Here is a 22,530-nt window from a genome sequence, read left to right as displayed (position 1 = left end):
CCGACGGAGTATTCAAGCGACAGCGTGTTGTGGTTAGACAGCAGGGCGAGTGTGGGATTCCATGAGGCGGTTCTGGCCGACCTCCATCTCGACGGGCGCGCACGCTGAACACCGTAGTATTCGGCGCCCGCAGGTTGAGACGAGTGAGCTGCTAGCGGGCGTGGTAAGGCTTCATTCGTGCGACATGCACATCTTCGGACGTTGGTCGTCTAGACGAACGAACAGTTCCTTGAGGGAGAACTTCATAGTTTACCTCGCCGAGTTGGCGTATCACTTTAGGGGGGCGAAAGTACCGCCGAGGCAGTTTTTCAGAGTGCCCTCGTTGGCGGATTGGGCTCCACACCCAAACGTTTTCTCCGGGCTTGTGAGTGACATCCCTGTGGCGATGGTTGTAACGGTGAGCGTCTTTTGCTTGTTGATGTCGGATATGTTGCCGAGCAAGTTGGCGGGCGGCCTCCGCTTTGTGAACAAAGCGGTCGGCCCCCACGACAGCGGAGTTGACACTACCAGGAAGAAGCATTGCGTCGAGCATAGTCGTGGCTTCGCGACCGTGTACTAAGCGAAACGATGTGAAGTGAGTCGTCTCTTGCAGCGCAGTGTTATATGCGAAAGTTACGTTAGGGAGTACTGCATCCCAGCTGCGGTGGTCGTCGTTGACATACATAGAAATCATGTCGGCGATCGTCTTATTTAGGCGCTCAGTGAGTCCATTAGTTTGCGGGTGATAAGCTGTTGCTCGTCGGTGGCTGGCGCCGCTGAGTCGCATAACTTCCTCTCTCAGCGCCGAGGTAAAGGCCGTCCCTCTGTCAGTTATAGCGACGGTGGGTGCGCCATGACGAAGCACGATGTTGTGCATGAAGAAGGCGGCAATTTCCGCATCTGTTCCACGGGAAAGAGCTTTCGTCTCTCAGTAGCGACTGAGGTAGTCGGTGGCGACCACATTGTACCGGTTACCCCACGACGACTCCGGAAAGGGGCCGAGTAAATCCATGCCGACTTGGTAGAAAGGAACGTGTGGTGGATCAATAGGCTGCAGTAGTCCGGCCGGCTTAGTCGACGACGTCTTGCGACGTTGACGCTCGCGACAAGTGGCACGCACCGTGGCACGCCTGCATGACTTCAGCACGAAAGGCATTAGGTATAACGAGCAGATAGACAGCCTCCGTCAGCCCATAGTTCTTTTTGTACAGGATGCAGTCCCGTAAACAGAATGATGACAGGCCACGTGAAAAGATGCGGGGCGGAGTCCGAGCGCTTCCTTCGAGATAGTCAATCAGGGTTGGAAGTGGGGCACGGGACAAACAATCTGCATTACTGTGCTTTTGCCCTGATTTATACACACTGGTGGCATCAAATTCTTGCAGTCGGAGGCTCCAGCGTGCGAGTCGCCCTGAAGGATCCTTGAGGTTTGCCAACCAGCACAGCGTGTGGTGGTCGCTCATCACTCGGAAAGGGCGGCCATACAAATAGGGGCGAAATTTTGTTACTGCCCACACAATAGCTAGGAGGATTCTGGTGTGGGCTAGTTGGTTCATGCTTAATAAACAGATTCACAACAGCGCTACGGAACAAGGACACAAGGAACACGAAATACACAGGACAGCGCCCGTCCTGTGTATTTCGTGTTCCTTGTGTCCTTGTTCCGTAGCGCTGTTGTGAATCTGTTTATTAAACAATAGCTAGGCATTCTTTTTCGGTGGTGGAATAGTTGACCTCGGATCGTGGTAACGTGCAGCTTGCGTAAGCGATTACGCGTTCGACACCATCCTGCCACTGTACAAGGACCGCACCAAGGCCAACGTTACTCGCGTCTGTGTGCAGTTCTGTGCCTGCTGCCTCGTCGAAGTGCCCAAGTATGGGTGTACTTTGAAGACGCGTGCGTTGCTCTTCGAAGGCATGTTGTTGCTCCCGACCCCAGAAGAACGGTTCGTTATCTTTGGTGAGGCGGGTAAGGGGCTCAGCAATTCGGGAGAAGTTCTTCACAAAACGCCGATAATAGGCGCAGAAACCCAGAAAACGGCGCGCACTTCGCTTGTCAGCAGGAATGGGAAAATCAGCGACGGCGACAGTCTTGTCGGGGTCTGGGCTAATGCCCTTGGCGCTCTCAATGTGGCCCAAAAATTTCAGCTCCTCGAAAGCGAAGTGACATTTTTCTGGCTTAAGGTAGAGACCGGCTGAACGGATAGTTTCGAAAACAGCGCGTAAGCGGCTGTGGTGTCCTTCCAAAGTGTCGGAAAAGATGCCAACATCATCCAGGTACACGAGGCAGTACTGCCATCTGAGGTCTGAAAGCACAGTGCCCATCATCCGTTGGAAAGTTGCCGCAGCCAAGAATAGACCGAAAGGGAGCACCCTGAATTCGTATAAACCGTCCGGGGTAATAAATGCGGTCTTCTCCCGGTCACGTTCGTCCACCTCTATTTGCCAGTAGCCGCTGCGTAAATAAAGGGATGAAAAGTATTTGGCGCGGCGCAGGCGGTCGAGGGAGTCATCAATGCGCGGCAAAGGATAAACGCCTTTCTTAGTTACTTTGTTCAGGCGTCGATAATTAACACAAAACCGCAGGGTCCCATCTTTCTTTGCAACTAGGACCACAGGCGTCGCCCACGGGCTCTTCGATGGCTGGATCACGTCGTCCTGGAGCATTTATTTAACTTGCTTTCGAATTGCGTCTCGTTCCCTTGAGGATACACGGTACGGCGACATGCGTAATGGTCTCCGGCTTTCGTCGACTATAATTAGGCGTTTTGTTATCGGAGTTTGTCTAACTCTGGAGGTTGACGCCAAACAGTCACGGAAAAAGTCAAGGACAGTCTGCAGGTTGCGTTTTTCACTAGACAGGAGATTCGGGTTCACGTCGAGTTTAACAGGAGCATTCATTGACTCTACTGATTTCGTAGCCCCCGTCAGCGAGTACTCTCCGGCGCATTACCCGAGTTCTTCAAAATGAGCAATAGTTGTGTTGGCCGCTAAACGTTGGGGTTCACAACCGAAATTTGTGATCAAAAGCTCGGGTCGCTTTTTGTTCAATATTATAAGCCCGCGAGCTACACACACTTGCTGACCCAGGAGCAGCGACATGTTGGCTTCAGCGATACCATGGGTGCCGGCGCTGTCATCGCAATCCACAGTTACTAACATGCTGGTTCTCGACGGAACCACCACGTCATCATCGCAGACCCGCAACTTAGTCTTGCGTTGCTGGGGTCCGTTGGCAACAGTGCGGTGTGCGGCAAACGAGACGCAGAGCTCTTTAAAGTCGACGACAGCCCCGTATTCCCGGAGGAAATCCAAACCAAGTATCAGGTCTTTAGAACACGCCGGAAGCAAAGCAAAGCAGCCGGGGAAAGTGACGCCGCGGATCTTAATTCGCACAGTGCAGACGCCGATCGGCGTCACAACATGGCCGCAGGCTGTGCGGATCTGCGGCCCAGTCCAAGGTGTCAAAACCTTCCTGAGGGTCGAGGCTAGCCTGCTGCTTATCACAGAGAAATCAGCGCCGGTATCCACAAGTGTGGTTATTTCTAAATTATCGCCGGTTACTGGTATTTCCGTTGAAGCCAATCGCTGGCTCTTCGTCGGTGGGCTGGTCGGGTCAGGTGGTCGTTGGTCTCGTCGTCGCTGCAAATCGTCGAGTGGAGGCTCTTGTCTCTTTCCAGCCGCGGCGGCCCTACCCCCGGAGGACGCCGTCTTCAGTTTTCCCGCCGTGGGGACGTGCCTCTGAATTCGCCTGAGGTTGATGGACGGCTGGGAGAAGAGAATCTCCGTGGCGATGGGGATGGAGACTGACGTTGCGGCACGGTCGGAGCCTGCAGGTTGGAAGTCAGGTACTGTTCAATCTCCTGAGGTCGCTCGCCGTAGCGTGGGCGAGGAGCGTCCGAAGCTAAACCCCTTAAACCCATTCGACGGTAGGGGCAGCGGCGAAGGATATGACCGGGCTCACTGCAGTGGTAGCAGAGTGGCCGGTTCCTCGGCGTACGCCACACGTCCGCTTTACGCATGGCGGGCCGGAATTCCTGCGGCACGGTAGTGGGTACAGCTGGACGTGGGTACTGCACAGCCGGCACAGGTGAAAAAGCTTGTGTCACTGCCGCAGGCCGTCGAAGTGCTTCGCTGTAGGTCATGATGTAGGGCTGCGGCGGCTCCGGAACCACTGGTGCTGGCTGTACCACTCGTCGGATTTCATCCCGCACCACTTCCGACAGTGCAGCGACGCTGGGCTGTGGGGCTTCGAAGCGGAGTTTCGCTAGTTCTTCACGAACAATGCTCCTGACGAGCTCTCGAAGATCCTCTGCGGGCAGCGTCGTAGGCGTGCAGATTTGAGCAGTTGCCATATTAGCCTGCCGGCCGTACTGCGCGCCGCATTGATGCAAGGAGTGCTCCATCCTCATTGCCTCCCTTTTGAAATCGGCCACTGTCCTTGGAGGGTCGCGGACAAGTCCAGTAAAGAGCTGTTCCTTGACACCCCCCATTAGGTGCCGCACTTTCTTGGCCTCGGCCATAGCAGGTTCGGCTCGATTGAAGAGACGCATCATGTCCTCAACGAACATGGCGATGCCCTCATTTGGCTGCTTTGACCGGGAGTGCAGAGCGACTTCAGCCTTCTCTTTTCTTTCACTGTTGCCGAATGTCGCTAGCAATTCACGCCGAAAAACCTCCCAGGTGGCAAAAGAGGTCTCGTGGTTCTCGAACCAGATCTTTGCCGAGTCCTCTAGCGCGAAGTAGACATTCCTCAACTTCCGCTCACCGTCCCACTCGTTGAAGGCTGGCACACGGTCGAAACTGGCCAACCAATCTTCAACGTCTTCCAACCTGTCTCCGTGGAACGTCGGCGGTGACCGGGGCGCGTGGAGCACGAACGGAGCGTCAGCTCCAAAACGTTGAGTGGCCTGGCTACCAGTGGTTGATGTCATCTTCCTTGGTTTTGTCAGGCCGCTGAACTCTGGCTGTAGGCCTAGCAGGCGGCGGCTCGCTTTGTGGACGGGGGTTGTGTCTACGCCCTAAGAACCGGTTTCAAAGGTGTCTTCGGAGTCAGTGTACATGGGACGTTACCCAGCACGGCTCCAGCAAATATGTCGCGGCTAGACAGTCGGGATGGCCAGGACACGCTTTACTGTGAAGCACCAGGCAGCAGCGGACTCCCGAGGGCACCGCACAGATGAGACGACGAAGAAGAAGCACTGCCTGCCACCATGGCTAAGGCTAGCCAATAGCGGTCAAGGCAGTTCGGCCGGGAGACGGCGCCACGACAGTGCCCAGGAATGTGGCAATATTGGCAGTCTCATCGTTTGGTACATGACATGTCGTCGCAATAAACAAAGACCCACTGGACTTACATGGCCCGAGTATGCTCGCAAATGAGTGTTAAGGCTCGCTCCGGAGAGACTCGAGCACCACAGCGATTTCGTTGCACAGGGTCCCTGCCTGGACCACGAACCGAGAATCCCACGTGTCCGCTGCGTGAGATGCGGGAATCTAACTTTGAGCTGCCGCATGAATAGTTTGGACATATTACTGGGTACCGGGCTACAGGTGCTATTAGGGCGGATTACCGACACCTCTCGTTGGACGGCAATTGGGTGTTAGGAGTCAGCCGCTGTGTCCGACGCGCTGTCCGGGGACCAGTTATATGGCATGGCGTTTATGGCATCAAAATGCTACGGTCAGACTCGAGAGGCACTGCTGCACACTAGGCCTAAGTGCTTCGGACATGATGAGTGTAAAAAGATTGCATCCTCCTTAATCCTACGAAGAAACCCATTCTCTCCGCACTACTTACTGCCGATAATTTGCCTATGGGATTCAGTATTTAAAATATCATTGCGTTCAATCGCACTCAATCTTTATTACAGACTGCCTGTATTTACTAGAATCTTTCGAGAGGTTGAAGAAGGCTCTATTGAGCCGATCATCCGGCTTTTTCTTCCCCATATGTGGATTAACTGCGTTTTCTCTGGATAGATTTTCATAGCGTTGTTTCTTCAAATGAGGCGGAGGAATACTTAGCCAAGAAGGTTCTACGATATATAAGTCGATCCCGGATATATCGAACTCGAAGGGGATCGCGAAAAAGTTCGATATATCAATAATTCGAAATATTGTCACGCGTGGTTCAGTACGGTTGGGTACGTCAAAGAAGGCGACTGCAGTGGACGTCGGTACCAGCCCTAAAGCCGAGCGTTCGCTTGCCCCACACTTCGGCTTCTTTCTTTACTCAAGGCGAGCTCGCGCGCATTCCGCGCGGTCGTGTTTTCATGAGAGCGATGACGACGAATGGCGGTGTCATTACTCCCCGGCAAAAAGAAGCATCGTCCCGATGCTGGGAGTGAGTGGAGAGGTCGGAAGGAATGAAGTGGATTAGTGGACGAGGCTACCGCTCGTGATAAGGCTTCAGGCGGACCACGTGAACCACTTCAGGGCATGGAGACTGTCGGGACTTCTGAAATCCGTCGGGAATGACCTCGTAGTTGAGGTCGCCCAATGACCTGACCACACGGTATGGTCCGAAGTAGCGATGGAGGAGTTTTTCGCTCAGTCCTCGTCGCCGAATGGGGAACCACACCCAAACACGGTCGCCAGGCGCATAATGGACGTCGTGACGGCGCCGATTGTAGCGATCTGCATCTCGAAGTTGTTGGTCCTGAATTCGAACTTTGGCCAGTTGGCGAGCAGCTTCGGCGCGTTCCAGGAACGTGTAGGTATCAATGTGAAGGCTAGAATCGTCCAGATGTGGTAACATTGCGTCGAGCATCGTCGTCACTGCACGGCCGTAAACGAGGTGGAATGGGGACATCTGCGTTGTTTCTTGCATGGCCGTATTGTAGGCGAAGGTGACATAAGGAAGCACTTCGTCCCACGTTTTGTGTTCAATATCGACGTACATGGAAATCATGTCAGAAAGGGTTCGGTTCAGTCTTTCAGTCAACCCGTTCGTCTGAGGGTGGTACGACGTTGTGCGGCGGTGGTCGGTATGACTGTAAACCAAGATCTCCTGCAGCAGCTCAGCCATGAACGCAGGGCCTCTGTCAGTGATCAGCACTTCAGGTGCCCCATGGCGGAGTACGATCTGATGCACGAAGAACTTGGCGACTTCTAAAGCGGTGCCGCTGGGTAGAGCTGACGTTTCTGCATAGCGGGTAAGGTAGTCCGTCGCGACAATTATCCATTTGTTGCCAGAGTTCGAACGTGGGAACGGACCCAGCATGTCCATTCCTATTTGTTGGAAAGGCCTTTTGGCTGGTTTAATGCGCATCAAGAACCCAGCTTCTTTGGTTGACGGCATCTTGCGACGCTGACAGGCTCGGCACGTTCTGACGCAGTGAGTGATATCAGCACGGAGACAAGGCCAGTAGTACTTCTCTTGGATTCGGGCTAGCGTACGGGCTATGCCCAAATGTCCAGATGTGGGTTCGTCATGGGAGGCTTGGAGGATTTCATTGCGCAGGCTAGCCGGTACGACGATTAGGTATTGCTTATTGTTCGGAGCGAAAATTTTCTTGACCAGTACACCATTGCGGATGCGTAGAGATGACAACACGCGCCTGAAAGCGCGCGGGGTGGTCGTGTTGCTGCCGTTGAGAAATTCCATTACATCTCGAAGTTCGAGGACGGCGAATTGTTGGTCAGCGAGGCACGAGGCGCTGAGAGCACTCAGTAAGATGTCGTCATCATTACAGGCGTCGGTGGAAGGATCTACTGGGGCGCGGGACAGACAATCGGCGTCAGAGTGCTTGCGCCCGGATTTGTACACGACAGTCATGTCGTATTCCTGGAGCCGCAGACTCCATCGGACGAGGCGAGCGGACGGGTCTTTGAGGCTTGCGAGCCAGCATAACGCATGATGATCGGTCACCACCTTAAAATTTTTGCCGTAAAGGTACGGTCGGAATTTCGAAGTGGCCCAGACAATGGCAAGGCATTCCTTCTCGGTAGCGGAATAGTTTGATTCGGCTGGTGACAAACACCGACCTGCGTAAGCGATGACCCGTTCTTGACCTGCTTAGATCTGGACCAGGACAGCACCTAAGCCGATGTTGCTGGCATCAGTATGGAGCTCCGTGTCGGCGTTTACGTCGAAGTGAGCCAGAACGGGATACGCCTGCAAGAGGCTCTGAAGGCTGCGGAATGCATTTTCTTGCGCTGCTTCCCATCTGAAAGGTGTGTCCGACCTTGTTAGGCGCGTCAGCGGCTCGGCAATGCGAGCGAAATCTTTCACGAAGCGACGGTAATACGCGCACAATCCAAGAAAACAGCGGACAGCTTTCAGGTCTTGCGGCGGCGGAAAATGGGCAATAGCTGTTGTTTTTTCAGGATCGGGCTGAACACCGGCTTGATTCACAACGTGCCCTAAGAACTTCAGCTCTGTATACGCAAAGTGGCATTTCTCATTTTTTAGCGTGAGTCCAGAAGACCTTATTGCTTGTAGTACCAATTCGAGGCGGTGAAGATGCTTCTGGAAAGTCGGGGCGAAGACGACAACATCGTCAAGATAGACGAGACACGTCTGCCATTTTAAATCGGCAAGGACGGTATCCATGAGGCGTTGGAAAGTTGCCGGTGCAGAGCACAGTCCAAAGGGCATGGCCGTAAATTCATACAGGCCATCTGGAGTAATAAAAGCTGTTTTTTCATGGTCCCGCTCATCGACCTCAATTTGCCAGTAACCTGACTTGAGGTCCATCGAAGAGAAGTATTTCGCGCTACAGAGGCGATCCAGAGCGTCGTCGATCCGGGGGAGAGGATAGATATCCTTTTTGGTGATTTTGTTTAAGCGACGGTAGTCTACACAGAACCGCAATGTTCCGTCTTTCTTCTTCACAAGGACGACTGGCGCTGCCCAGGGACTCCGGGAAGGACGAATTACGTCGTCGCGGAGCATTTCCTTGACTTGGCGGCCAATAGCGTCGCGTTCAGCGGGAGACACTCGGTAGGGGGACTGTCGGAGAGGGTGCACGTTATCGTCCGTAATAATTCGATGCTTCGCTAGGTGAGTTCGTCCAACACGTGATGATACCGAGAAGGTGTCGCCGTAGCGCAGAAGTAGATCTTTAACTTGTTGCTGCGTCGGGGAGAGTGCTGGATTGACGTCGAACGTGAAACCAGTGACTGGGCTCTGCTGTTGCGACAACGACATTGTGGAAATACTTGGTGTGCTGCTGACATGGGCGATGGCATCAACGTGAGCCACAACGGTTCCCACGTTCAGATGTTGGTGTGCACCACCGAAATTGGTTATCAGCACTTCTGTTTCTCCGTCGACGAGATGAACGACTCCTCTGGCGACAGCAAGGCTCCTGGCAAAAAGCAAGATCTGGTTGCCTTCCGCGACGCCTTCGAAATTCCGCACAGTCTTGGCGCCGACAGAAACCATGATACTCGAACGAGGTGGGATGGTGACGTGGTCATCCAAGATGCAAAGTGCGGTCGGATGGTCTGGATCTCTGTGGATTGCGTTCTCTGTGGAGAAACGCACGGCCTTTGACTGGAGGTCGATGACCGCTGCATTCTCGGTCAAGAAATCCATCCCGAGAATGACGTCACGTGAACAATGTTCGAGTATAACGAACGTGGCCAGGTAGGTTGCGCCTTGAACTGCTACTCTTGATGTGCAAGTCCCGGTCGGTGTAACTAAGTGACCCCCGGCTGTACGAATCTGTGGGCCCATCCACGGAGTGGTGACCTTTTTCAGAGTTGCGGCGAAATTTCCACTGAGGATAGAGTAATCCGCCCCTGTGTCGACGAGTGCAGTGACGTCTGTTCCGTCGAGGGAAATGCTCAGGTTTGCTGTCGTAGACGTCGTGTGAGCGGTACGGCGCGGTGTTCGGTCACGGCTGCGGTGCGGCGCGGGTTTACTTCGATTCGTCAGGTGGCATTCACGTAGAGTCGGCGTATCACGGTGTTGGACAGCAGTCGGTCGTGGCATCGGGTGGCCACGTAGTTGCGGCGTAGGAGGGTCTGTTACATTTCGTCGGTGAGCAACCTCCCCCTCAAAGGTTGCTGCTTTCAGTTTTCCTGGCGGGGGCTTGGCGACCTTCCCCGCGGAAAGTCACCGTAAGAACGACGAGGAGAAGAGAAACGACGAGGGGATGGCGACCCTCTGTCCCACCGGTAGATTCGGCAAGATAGTCGTTGATTTCCCTGGGTCGCTGCCCAGGCTGCGGACGGGGTGCATCGGCAGGGAACCCCTGCAGGCCCATCTGACGATACCGGCAATTGCGGTACAGGTGTCCCGGCTCACCGCAGTGATAGCACAGTGGACGGTAGTTGGGAGTGCGCCAGATGTCACTTTTACGGGGGGAATACGCTGGAGCAGGACGAGCAGGTGGTGGCGGCCGAAAAGAGGCCGGGGTTTCCTGAAGGCGACTCGGCGACGGCGGTGGTGCGCGACGAGCAACAGCGGCGTACGTCATTAGCGCTGGGGCTGTAGACGGCTGAAAGGGAGCTGGGGTTGTAAGCGCCTGTTACATCTCTTCCCGAATAACCTCGGAGAGAGTAGAAACCGATGGCGCAGGCGGCGCAGCCGGGAACAGCTTCTGGAGCTCCTCGCGAACGACAGCGCGCACGGTTTCGCGGAGCGCGTCAGTAGTATTGACTTCAGTGGCTGCAGCAGTCATGGCGGCGAAAGGCTGACGCTCGTATTGCCGCAACCGCATATCGAGTGTCTTTTCCATGGTAGTTGCCTCCGACAGAAATTCTGCTACAGTGCTCGGTGGATTGCGCACCAGTCCGGCGAAGATTTGCTCTTTTACACCTCGCATAAGGTACCGAAGTTTCTTCTGCTCGGTCATATCCGGGTCAGATCGGCGAAATAACTTCGCCATCTCCTCGAAGTACACAAGCACACCTTCATTTGGGAGCTGAATTCGAGACTGAAAGAGCAGATCGGCCCGGTCTCTTCGAAGCACCGTGGTGAAATCTTTCAGGAACTGCTCTTTAAATACATTCCACGTTGTTATGGACGACTTCCGGTTCTCAAACCACGTACGAGCTGCGCCCTCCAGCGAAAAGAATACGTGCTGAAGCTTGGAGTCATCTGCCCACCTGTTGTATCGGGCCACGCGTTCAAATTTCTCCAGCCAGTCTTCCGGGTCTTCGCCTGGAGAGCCTTGGAAGATCGGTGGCTCCCGAGGCTGCTGCAGCAAAACGGAAGGTGCACTAATCGTCGACTGCATGCCTATTTCGGGCTGGACGGTCGTCGACGATGGCGCTGGACGAACCGATTGGGTCGAACGAGACTCCAGGAGCCCAAACTCGGGTTGAAGGCCTTGGAGCCGGCGGCTGCCGTGGTGTACAGGCGTCACCTCGATGGCAGATGACCCTCGAGGACATGAATCCCTGCTTGCTGGAGGAGTCCGAGGCATGGAATGCGTTACCCAGCACCTCCACCAGATGTCACGCGTGGTTCAGTACGGTTGGGTACGTCAAAGAAGGCGACTGCAGTGGACGTCGGTACCAGCCCTAAAGCCGAGCGTTCGCTTGCCCCACACTTCGGCTTCTTTCTTTACTCAAGGCGAGCTCGCGCGCATTCCGCGCGGTCGTGTTTTCATGAGAGCGATGACGACGAATGGCGGTGTCAATATAAAATATGCCTATTAGACGCTTATTTTAAAATTGCGCAAATCTCGGACAATTTCCCGGGATTTTAACAAGTGAGAACTTACCGATTTACTTCTCTAAAGTCCATAAAAACGAAAGCACAACTCCACGACCAGCGCACTTTATTTCGCAAGAAAAAAGTCAGTGAGCTTTGCTTGCCTCTTCGTCTGCACCATGCATTTAATGATGCACCATGCCATAATGATACACCATGCATCATTAAGCTGTCCTCAAGCTTGTTGAGAGTATCCAAATGAGAAAGTCCAGTGCCTTCTATTGCACCACAACAACGATGAATTACGCTGAATGCGGATGCAAGTTCAGCCGCAGTGCGTGGCGGCTGGGCCTCTTCGCCACAATCTTCGTCACTGCTCGGGTCCGCTTCCTCGGTATCGATGATGTCAGCCACGATGTGAGCATCAGCAAGATCCGCAACGGCTTGCACGTCGTCGTCAACACTGACAAAATGTTGTGCTGTTACGCCGTCTGGGACGGCACCTGCAAACGCCGACAGCTCACGAAATTCACTATCCAGGCATCCAGCGCCGCCGTCTTCTGTGTCTAGGCATCTGTCGTCTGAAGCCACCACAAACGCGTCTTTGCGGAAGCAGTTAACAATCGTGTTTTGCTTCACGTCATTCCAAGCGCCAGTCAGCATCTGTATGGCTCCTAGGAGGTCCAACTTGAGTTCTATATTCAACCGAAGGTTGATTAGGAGCCTTCGCACCAGTCGCCGTCTGTACCCAACCTTAAATGCCTTCACTATGCCCTGATCGAGAGGTTGAAGTTTCGCAGTTGTATTTGGCGGCAGAAATTTGATGGTGATCTGCTTCAACTGGCAGACGACATGATGGGCAGAGCAGTTGTCAAGAAGAAGACAAACCTTGCGGCCCGACTTCTGCAGCTCGGAATCCCACGTTTGAAGCCACTCGGTGAAAAGATCGCGTGTCATCCAAGCCTTCTTATTAAATGCGCACCGAACCGGGAGGCCTTTCGTGTTTTTAAAACAGATCGGTGACCTGCTTTTGCCGATAACCAGTGGCCGCAGTTTGCATGAACCATCCATATTTGCCGCGAGCAAAATCGACACGCGCACTTTGCTGTTCTTCCCGCCATGGCATGCGCTGCCCTTCAGGTGGAGAGTCTTATTTGGCAGCATTTGCCAAAACAATGCTGTCTCGTCTGCGTTGAATATTTGCGACGGCGAAAAGCTCTCGCAAATCCCTGGCCACTCTTCGGACAGCCACTTCTCCGTGACAATGCTGCTGGTCGCCTCGCTTTCACCCGAGAGTGTCTTTCCGACGATGCTGTAGCGATTCTTAAAACGCTGCTGCCAACCAGTGCCACCAGTGAAGCTCTCTTCTCCGAGGGCTACAGCGAACCATTTCGCTTTTTCTATGAGCATCGGGCCGTCGACAGGGATGTTTTTGGCACGTGTCTCTAAGAACCAGGCGTACAAAGCTTTCTCGACCTTGTCGTAGGTCGGACCACGCATACGACACGCTTCAGGGCGACTGGATTGTGCTGCCTTCAACTTCACGCTGGCTTTTGTTCTTCAGGATTGTACTCAGCGTGTTGCGAGGAATTCCAAACGCATCGGCGACCAACGACTTTTTCTCGCCGGCCTCCACCCGTCGAATGATATCCGCCTTTGTTGCCAAGTCCAAATTCTTGCGTTTTTTCGCGTTCATGGCTCCCGAACACGAACCAAAGCGAAAAAAAAACGCACGACACCGCACAAGTCACAAGCGAACTCACACTGGCTTCGCGAACAAAGCGAAAAGAACGACGACCGCACAGCAATCAGAACCACACCAGTCACGTGCGAATCAACACCGTCAGCAGTAACAGCCAAAATGGCTTAAACGTTGGCGCCGGCTAGCTGACATCGCTTGCTTCGGCGACGCCAGCGGAGGCAGCCAACCAGCATGCAGAAATTAGGCGTCTGCGGGCCTGCGGCCCTGCGGACCTGTGTATCTTCCTGCGGTCCTTGTCTTTTCGCGCTGTTCTTCTTGAACATGGCATACTAACTCGCCCAAGCATCTGTCCTAACCTGCGGCCAGCACGGTTTCCCTCTTCCCAGCCATGGAGGAAGAAAAAACTTTTTTTTTCCTCCATGTTCCCAGCTCCTTAACATGGCCCTCTGGTCATTCCCATTTCCTTTCACACCCCCCACAAAGTTCCCATCACGTGACTCAGAGCGCAGCTGTCCAAGGCCAGCGCCGTGTGAACTCTTATTAGGAGAAGCCCATTTGCAGGAGCGCGCGCTAGTGGGAGAAGCCCACTTCCAGGGTGGCGCATACTGGGAGAAGCGCACATCCGGGGCCGCGGCATGGCACGGAGTTCGATATATCAAATATAAGGTGCACGGGAGTTCGATAAACGTAAACAAATTTGCTATACTTTTGTATGAGATTCCCAAGGGGATTCTACATCTGTTCGATATAGGCAATAATTCGATATATCCGGGTTCTATATATCCGGGATCGACTTAGTGCGTACGGTCAATCTCTGAAAGGGATACTGAACCAAATTTTAGGAACTGCTCATTTACGTGTACACAAGAGCTTGACTGCTAAAATTGATAAATGCGACAAGCATTTTAGCGAAAAAAGGCGGGTAGCACGTTTTTTCGCGATTAATTGCAGTATAGTTGCACCCTGCGGCCGCCTCTGAAAGCTGCGATTAGCCGTCATAACACCCCCACGCCCACTGTTGCCGCAGGAGCATGACTGCTGCGCTACTACCGGGCTTTGCCAGTTTTGCGTCGGCAGCGTTGGAGGTTGGGAGCTTTATCGCTTGGTCTACCCAAACTGGAGTGCGACATCGCGCTTCGAGTGACGCGACCGGTTGCCTGTCGGACAAGGGTGTTTGACGTCACGCTCTTCACCTCGCGCCGGCCGGGAGGGCTAGGCGCCCGCTCATATAACATACAAAAAACGTCCTCTGAAAAATATGCGAAGTGACGGCTAGATCTTGATGTAATCACATTCCGACAATCTATTTGCAGAGTTTTTGGTCAATTTTATGATTTTGATCCAGTATCCCTTTAATGTATTATTTTTCATTGATTTAAACCTACTCCTGTTTGTGCCGTCTTCCACCCTTACAAGTGCATATTCCCAGAACTTGATATATATTTTTATGCAGGTATTAAGATAAAACCTGAGTAGTGCTTCAAACTTTTGCGTCAGGATTTATGTGTGAGTATTTGGTCAGTATTTATGCAGATACGAGTGCCAGTAAAAGACCTCTTGTGTATCGCGAGAGCACTTGAAAATTCGCTTCACTACATACACATTTTTATTTATTTATTTATTTATTTACAAGTACTGCAGCACCGATGAGGCTATTGCAGAAGTGGTAGGAAGAAAAAAAAATACCGACCATTACGTTACTTCCTAATGCGAAATTTGAGCGCAGCAAATAAGCTGTTTCACCTTTTCGATAGATTGAGGCAAAGAAATCGAGCAACACAAGTATGCGCTATCACAGAATTTTTTTTTTTATTTTTCACACGTATTCCTTTAACAAAGACTCCACTAACAGTTCTTGACAGTCATGAAGGAAGCTTTGTGGTCGGAGAAATAGACTGATATATGTTCGACTTGGTACACCAATGCTTGATTCTCAAAGACGAGATCTATACTAGTGCCTCGCGAGGTTGTCACAGCCGTGGGACGCGTTACGAGCGAGAGGAACGGGATGTTCTCCCGCATAAGTGTTAGGAAATTGCTGTTTGTCTTTATGTCAACATTAAAGTCCCCCACTACTAACATCGGTGTGGATCGATGGACGGTTAATGCGAGTTGCAGGAAGTGCACGACGTCTTTCGTGAGTGCGGTAGGGGCGAAGTAGGCAGCTACTACCAGCAAGCCGTTGGGCAACTTTGCGGCGCACAGTTCGCCAACTTCATGTGACGTGCCAAACATTTCGACTGGTATTGCAGAGAGACCTGTGCGCAAGTAGATAGCGACTCCCGCCGCTCTGTTGTGGTCTCTGCGAGCACCACAGCAGTATAGGAAATCTATGATTTCGAGAGGCTCTTCGGGATCCATCCAGGTTTCAGCAAAGCAAAGTACAGAGGAATGGCGCAGAATGTGATCGTGGTGTACGTCCTTGGCATGTGCGGCAAGGGAGCGTACGTTAAGAATGTGGTTGTGAATGATGAATGAAGTGCTGCCAGCGAATGACGCGTCCATTGGCTGTCTGCGTGTGTTACTGATGTGTGGTTAACATGTTAAGCTTCGCCTGTAAGAGTGGAACGCGACAGCGTCTTGCAACGCTGCCAGGGAGTCCACAGAACGCCATCGCCAATTCGGCTGTACGCCTTGCTGGACGGTAAATTTATTTTTTGAGGAAAGGAAATGTATCTCTCTCGCATATCTGGGTGGACACCTGCACCTCGCCGTAAGGGAAAGGGGGAAGATGGGAGTGAACGAAGACGCCGTATTAGCTAGACGCGCCTTTGTTCATTCCAAACCATTCAGCTGGCATTACGGAGTGGCTAGCGTGCTCGTATCGCACTCCGGAGACCCTGGTTCGATTCCCCAACTCGACCAATTTCGTTCTCGGTTTTATTGATTTATGCGGTCTAACTAGAAAGGTTAATTAGGCTATTTCATATTTATATTCTTTGCTTCTATCCATCGTGTTCCGTCATTAACCTGTCAATTGCTGGAACTGTCTAGGATGTTCGACACAACGTACATGAAACGAGCAACGTCTTACTGAGTGGGGAAGTGCGTGGTGGTGGAGGGAACGCGGCTTCGTACTGATCTGTTTTTTTTCAGCAGCGTCTCCTTCCGCGGACGCTGTTGTCGCTGCGGCGCGCGTCTTTCTTTTCTATTCTTCTGACCTCTTCATTCTCCTCTATATTAATTAGGCTAATTGATTAATTAAGCAATTAACTAAACTCAGTCCAACTTAGTTGCAGCATCACTATACGATCCCTTTGATTGGTTGCATGGTTACTAGCCAAAGTACAATTGGCCCCATTTGAAATTCGCGCACTGTGACGTCACGAGCATTTCGACCAATTGAAAAGCGTAACATTGGGGGCGGAGCTGGTTACGAGGCCGACGCCGACGACGACGCGAAACCCAGGAACGGACGCCAAAGAGCTGCGCTCTAAAAGAAAAGAGAGTTACAACATATTCAAAACTGAACAACATTAAAATAAAGAACTGTAATTTAACATAATAAGTACAGATTTGCAACAACATTGAAAAATAAGTCTGATTCCAGGGAGCGTACATCACCGGGTAAAGAATTCCATCATTTGATAAGAGAGAGAGAGAAAAACTTTAATTTAACAGGAATTCGGGGCACACCCCAGGGTCCCCGCACGACCCCACTGCACTCAAGTGTTTATGTTCCTAAGGTTCATAACACTGGCAGCACGGCCGGTGGCGATGGTCTGCACGGCCGGGTCCTCAGAGCACAGCAGGGTCTCCCAGTCCTCCCAGGTCTTGAGGTTCTCTAGGTCCCGCGGGGGAGGGTCCGCCAGGCAGAGGGAAAGGATGTGGAGGGAAGAAGCGAAGGGTTCTGGGCAAAGGGCGCAAGCAGGAGTGGGGAAGGAGGGATGATAGTTAGTTAGGGTAAGGGGCGAGGGGAGAGTATGTGTTTGTAATCTGCGCCAGAGTGTTGCGTGTCTGTTTCTAGGGAGGGGTGGAGCGGGGGGTAGAGCTGGTGAGAGGCTCTGTATGCCTGGGTCAGCTCACTGAATGAGTGCATGCGATCCTTCGTGAATCCCCGATCCGAGGCCACCTGAGTCCGGTTTAAAGAACCTCGGGCTAAAAGGTTGGCGGCCTCATTTCCGGAATTCCCGGAGTGCGCAGGCACCCATATCAGCTCCACTTGGTGGGGCGGGGGTGCATCGGGCGAGTCCAGTATGTCAAAAGCAGGGACATGAACTCGGCCGCGAGCAAAATTTAGAATCGCAGTTTTAGAGTCAGTTAAAATATACCGGGCTTCCGTGCGGGTTATAGCAAGTGCAATGGCGGCTTCCTCTGCAGCCTCTGGGGACGTGTCTGGAGGGAGAGGTAGTGTGAGGAGGGTGGATGAAGAGGAGTCCACCGCAGCTCCTGTCGCTTCATCACCCGTGCAGGCAGCGTCCACCCATACGGCGTCCGGCTCGGGGCCGTACGCTCCATGGAGTGCCTTCCCACGGGCTCTGCGGCGCTGCTCATGGTGGGACGGGTGCATATTCCTCGGGAGCGGCCTGATGAGAAGCTCTCGGTGAAGGGATCGTGGGATGGCGAGGAGGGTTGGGTCGTTGGCCGGTATTTTGATTCCCAGGGAGTCCAGGATATACCGACCTGAGGAAGTTTTTGTGAGCCTGATGTATTGGGCCTGTCGGTGGGCCTCCACCAGTTCCCCGATCGTGTTGTGGAGGGCCAGGCCTAGTAATCTGTCTGCGGGTGTGTTGAGGGGAAGATGAAGTGTTACCTTGAATGCCTTGCGAATCAAAGCAATCAAAGCGTTTATGTCATGTTTGGATAGTTGTAAGTATGGGGTAGTGTAGAGTACACGGCTGAGGACAAAGAAGAAGAAGAAGAAGAAATTTCTTTATTTTGCTTGAGCAAAAAAGGTGACGGAAGAAAAAGCTGCTTAGTTGCAGCTTGACAAAGCTCCCGCCACCCAGACAGCAAGCACTTGCACAGCACATAGTTTTACAAAATTGATAAAACAGTCATCTGAAAAGAGCAGTCAATTGTGAATTGTCACGTGCAGAACAATAAACAAAATAGACACTTGAAACAAGATTAAAAGAAAAAAAAAGGAATCCGTGGTACAGGTTAAACAAAAATTTTATAAATTCCCTTGTGCGACATTTGCAGAATGTCTATTTGTTTTTCGTCCAGTTCATTGAGCGCATGCGGTATGGCGTGTTTTAGTCGTTATTTTCCGTACATTGTACGGGAAAATGGAATGAGCCATGGTGACTGATAGCAAAATGAATAGGTATTTGTTGGTTTTTGTAGTCTAGCTAAGGTCAGAAATGTCTCAGATTTTCCTTGTATTGCATTCTTGTACTTACTTAACAGGTTATAAGTGTACATATCTTCCACTTTTAGAATGCGATGTTTGAGAAAAAGGGGTCCTGTGTGTTCTAAAAATGATGTGTTTTCAATAATGCGGATGACCCGTTTTTGTATTAAGGCAAGTTTATTGATGTTTGACTTGGTGGTATTTCCCCAAAGCAGTATACAGTAGCGGAGTTGTGAATAGAAAAGGGCATTATATAAGAGCTTTCTTGTAGCTAATGGGAGGGTGTGACGGTGTTTGTTTATTGTACCTACAAACCTACTTAGCTTTGTGGACAGATGTTGAACATGCTCGTTCCAGGACATGTGCTCAGAAAAGAACATGCCAAGCGTTTTCACACACGTTTCCAGCCCAAATGTATACGGACCGAAGGTAATGGTGGGAGATATTCCAGGTAGGACTCCGGGTGCACGAAAAAGAATACATTTTGTTTTGGATTCATTTAGTATCAGGCTATTTTTTCGGCACCATTCCTGTAGATTGTTACAGAATAAACTGGCATCTGTTTTTATTTCTTCTAAGTTTTGTCTAGATATCAATACTGTGCAATCGTCTGCATATATGACAATTGTGCAATCTCTGTAAATTTCTACAATATCGTTGATGTAGAAAAGAAAAAGAATGGGTCCTAAAATGCTTCCCTGTGGGACACCCGATGGAAGTTCTTGTAAGTGCGATTTATTTCGATTTATCTCAACATATTGATGCCGGCCAGTCAAGTATGACCGAATGAGCTTAAGTGAAATACCCCGAAATCCATAGTGCTCTAATTTTTCTAGTAATATTGGATGATTTACACGGTCAAATGCCTTGCTGAAATCTAAGTAAATACCTAAAGTTGTAAGTTTTTTCTCGAAATTTTCCAAAATTACCTCTTTTTGTCTTAAAAGAGCGTCTTCTGTGCAGCGGTGTTTTCTGAAACCAAACTGGTGATCCGTTATGAGGTTATGTTTTCTTGAAAAGCTTTCAATGCGTATATTAATAACTTTTTCGAGTCCTTTAGAAAAAATCGGAAGGATGGATACTGGTCGGTAATTGCTTAAATTATTTTTGTCACCCCCTTTGTGTAAGACCTTGACACGGGCGACTTGCATATTGGTGGGAAAAACGCCAGTAGATAGGGAAGAATTAAATACGTGTGTTAACGTGGGCGCAATTATATCCAGAACATATTTTATCGGTCTTATTTCCATATCGTTCGCATCAACGCTGCGGCTGTTCTTGAGTCCTTGAAAAACATATATTACTTCTGACTGACAAGTAGGGTGAAAAAATAAGCTTTGCGATACTGAACGCACAGAAGAGGAGGCCTCGGAAGAGTAGGCCGTGCTTCCTATTTCTACGAAAAATTTGTTGAAGCGGTCCGCAAGCACTGTTCCGCTTACTTCTTGATTATCAATTACGAGGTCTGGTATTGAACTTGCCTGTACGTTCCTCTTTAGTAGTCTATTTAGATTTTTCCAAACTAGGTCGCTATTTTGCAGACAATCACTATCAAAAAGGCGAGCGTAATACTCGCGCTTAGATTTTTTGATAGCTTTATTTAATTTATTTCGAAAACGCTTGAATTCCCTCAGTTTGTTGATGTCACGAGAGTCTACAAAAGATTGATAGAGCTTGTGTTTTTCAGCTATAAGTTTGACTATGTTGCGGGTAATCCAAGGCTTACGGGAGCGCTTGAAACTTCGATGTGTTTTTAGTTTGAAGCAAGCGAAATATTTTTGCTTGAAAATTTCTATAAACTTGTTGTATGACGCATTAGAATCTTCAATTGCAAAAATTTCACTCCAGTTCGTCTGAATAATTGCATGCCGGAACTCTTCCAAAGTATGCGGTGTTATTTCGCGGTACGTGACTGTATGGCATTTTTGGTTCAAGTTATTGTGTCGCTTTATCAATAAAAAAATTGGCATATGATCACTGATGTCAGAGCTTACGACACCTGACCGAATATTACACGATGAATTAGTCACGAACAAGTCTAACAGTGATGATGATAAAGGAGTGACTCTTGTTGGAGTGGCAATGACATTCTGAAAGGCATTGCACTGTAAAACAAGTAAAAAGTCTGTAGTGGGTTCTGTGTTCTTCAGAATGTCAATATTTAAATCACCGCCTATCGTTAGTAAGCAGCCACTACAGTTTGCATGAGAGAGTAACCCATCAAAAAATTGCAGGAACGCGGAAATACTTCCATTTGGAGGTCTGTAAATAACAGAGAACATATTTGTTCCTTTCCTAATACAAAGAGTTTCATAGTCGCCGGTAATACAGCTGTACTCCGGTACGATTTCAAAACCGGTTAGACAAGTTTGAATAGACACACCACCTCCTCTAGTATTTTTTCGATTTAAGAAATAATGATTGTAGCCTTCCAGCACAAAATAGTCGCTGTCGTCAGTGTACCACGTCTCGGTCAGCATCAATACATCGAATGGTATAGCACATGCCTCTAGTAGCAACAACAAATCATCATGCTTTTGGTTAACAGATCTCGCGTTCAAATGAATCAGCTTTATCCATTTCTTTTTCTCTGTCGCACTTAAAAGACCAGAAATAGCCTCAGGGCAAATGCTATGAGTATCCATCATTTATCAAAAGGAAAAGGTAGTATCCCAAATTCACGTATACGATCATTTCAACTGCTGTCGCAAATCTTTTGCAGATCACTTTCGTATTTAATCGATACAACCGAGGATGACTCTGTCTGGCGCGCGAAAATGCTGCCATTCCTAATCCATACGAACCGCCAGCCGAAGTCGCGCTTGCGCACAACTGCCTTTCCTAGGAGCTGTTTCACGAACGGACAAATATGTTCATTTATATAAATTGGTTTGTGGTCTTCTTCGGAATTTTCCTCTGATTCTGTCGCTATGATAGACGTCGTGAGCCTTTTCTTCCGCGACTTATCAAGGACCTTATCGCGTTTCTCTCGTCGTTGGAACTGGACTACTATGTTTTTCTGATTTTTTTCCTTCGTTGGCACACGGTGACATACGTCCACATCACTCGATGATATAGGCTCACCGATAGCATTTCCAATCTTGTCTAAGATACCAAGAAGGTTTTCATTCGGTTCTTCGGTGATACCTTTGATTTCAATATTTCTATTTCGTGTATATTGCTCAGACTTCACAAGGTTGTTCTGGCAATCTGCAAGATCTTTTTCAAGTGTGTAGACTTGCTGCTTCAATTTTTCGTTTTCTTTTTGTAGCAAGCTTTTTTCGTTCAGAGTGGTTTCGAGGCGTTTATTTGCCTCGTCTAAGCTTTTGCTAACAAACTCTACGCTCTGTTTCATTTCTTCTAGTTCTGTGCGAAAGCCACGCTCTTCTGTTCGTACGCTTCGTTCTATTCCCTCTTTGAAGGCTTTAAGTTCTAATTTGAGTTCCTCTTTCAGCTCTCTGATCGCCTGCGCAACTTCCTTAGACATTTCACACAGTAGTCTGAGGCAGGCACACTCAAAAAGTCACCAAAGGCAGCAGTGACAGCAAAAAGAAAAAAAAAAACCCTAATTATTGTGCACAAAAAGTGTACTAACCTGCAATATGCAGAAAACAGGCGTTAGCTGCTGCTTGCTGTGCTGTCACTGCTGCCAAGTGCTGCACACGGGTTCTGCGCCGGCTTATATGCCGAAGATGGGGTCACGTGATTGGGTCACGTGATTGTAAATTGATGTCGTGGCGATAACTTCGTGGCCTGGCTTATGGCGTCGGGCGATGACCGCGTCAGACAGGCAGGTGCGCAGGCAGTGCAATCTTTGATCCGGGGGTTGCAGATTTGCCGTAGGTAGGACTGCAATATGCAGAAAACAGGCGTTAGCTGCTGCTTGCTGTGCTGTCACTGCTGCCAAGCATCAATGAGGCGACATAGGTCGCGCTCCTTCAT

This window comes from Amblyomma mixtum, chromosome 4 (assembly GCF_055824585.1).
Source record: "Amblyomma mixtum isolate Tamu chromosome 4, ASM5582458v1, whole genome shotgun sequence".
NCBI classification, from domain to species: domain Eukaryota; kingdom Metazoa; phylum Arthropoda; class Arachnida; order Ixodida; family Ixodidae; genus Amblyomma; species Amblyomma mixtum.
Note: the sequence above shows the minus strand (reverse complement) of the source record.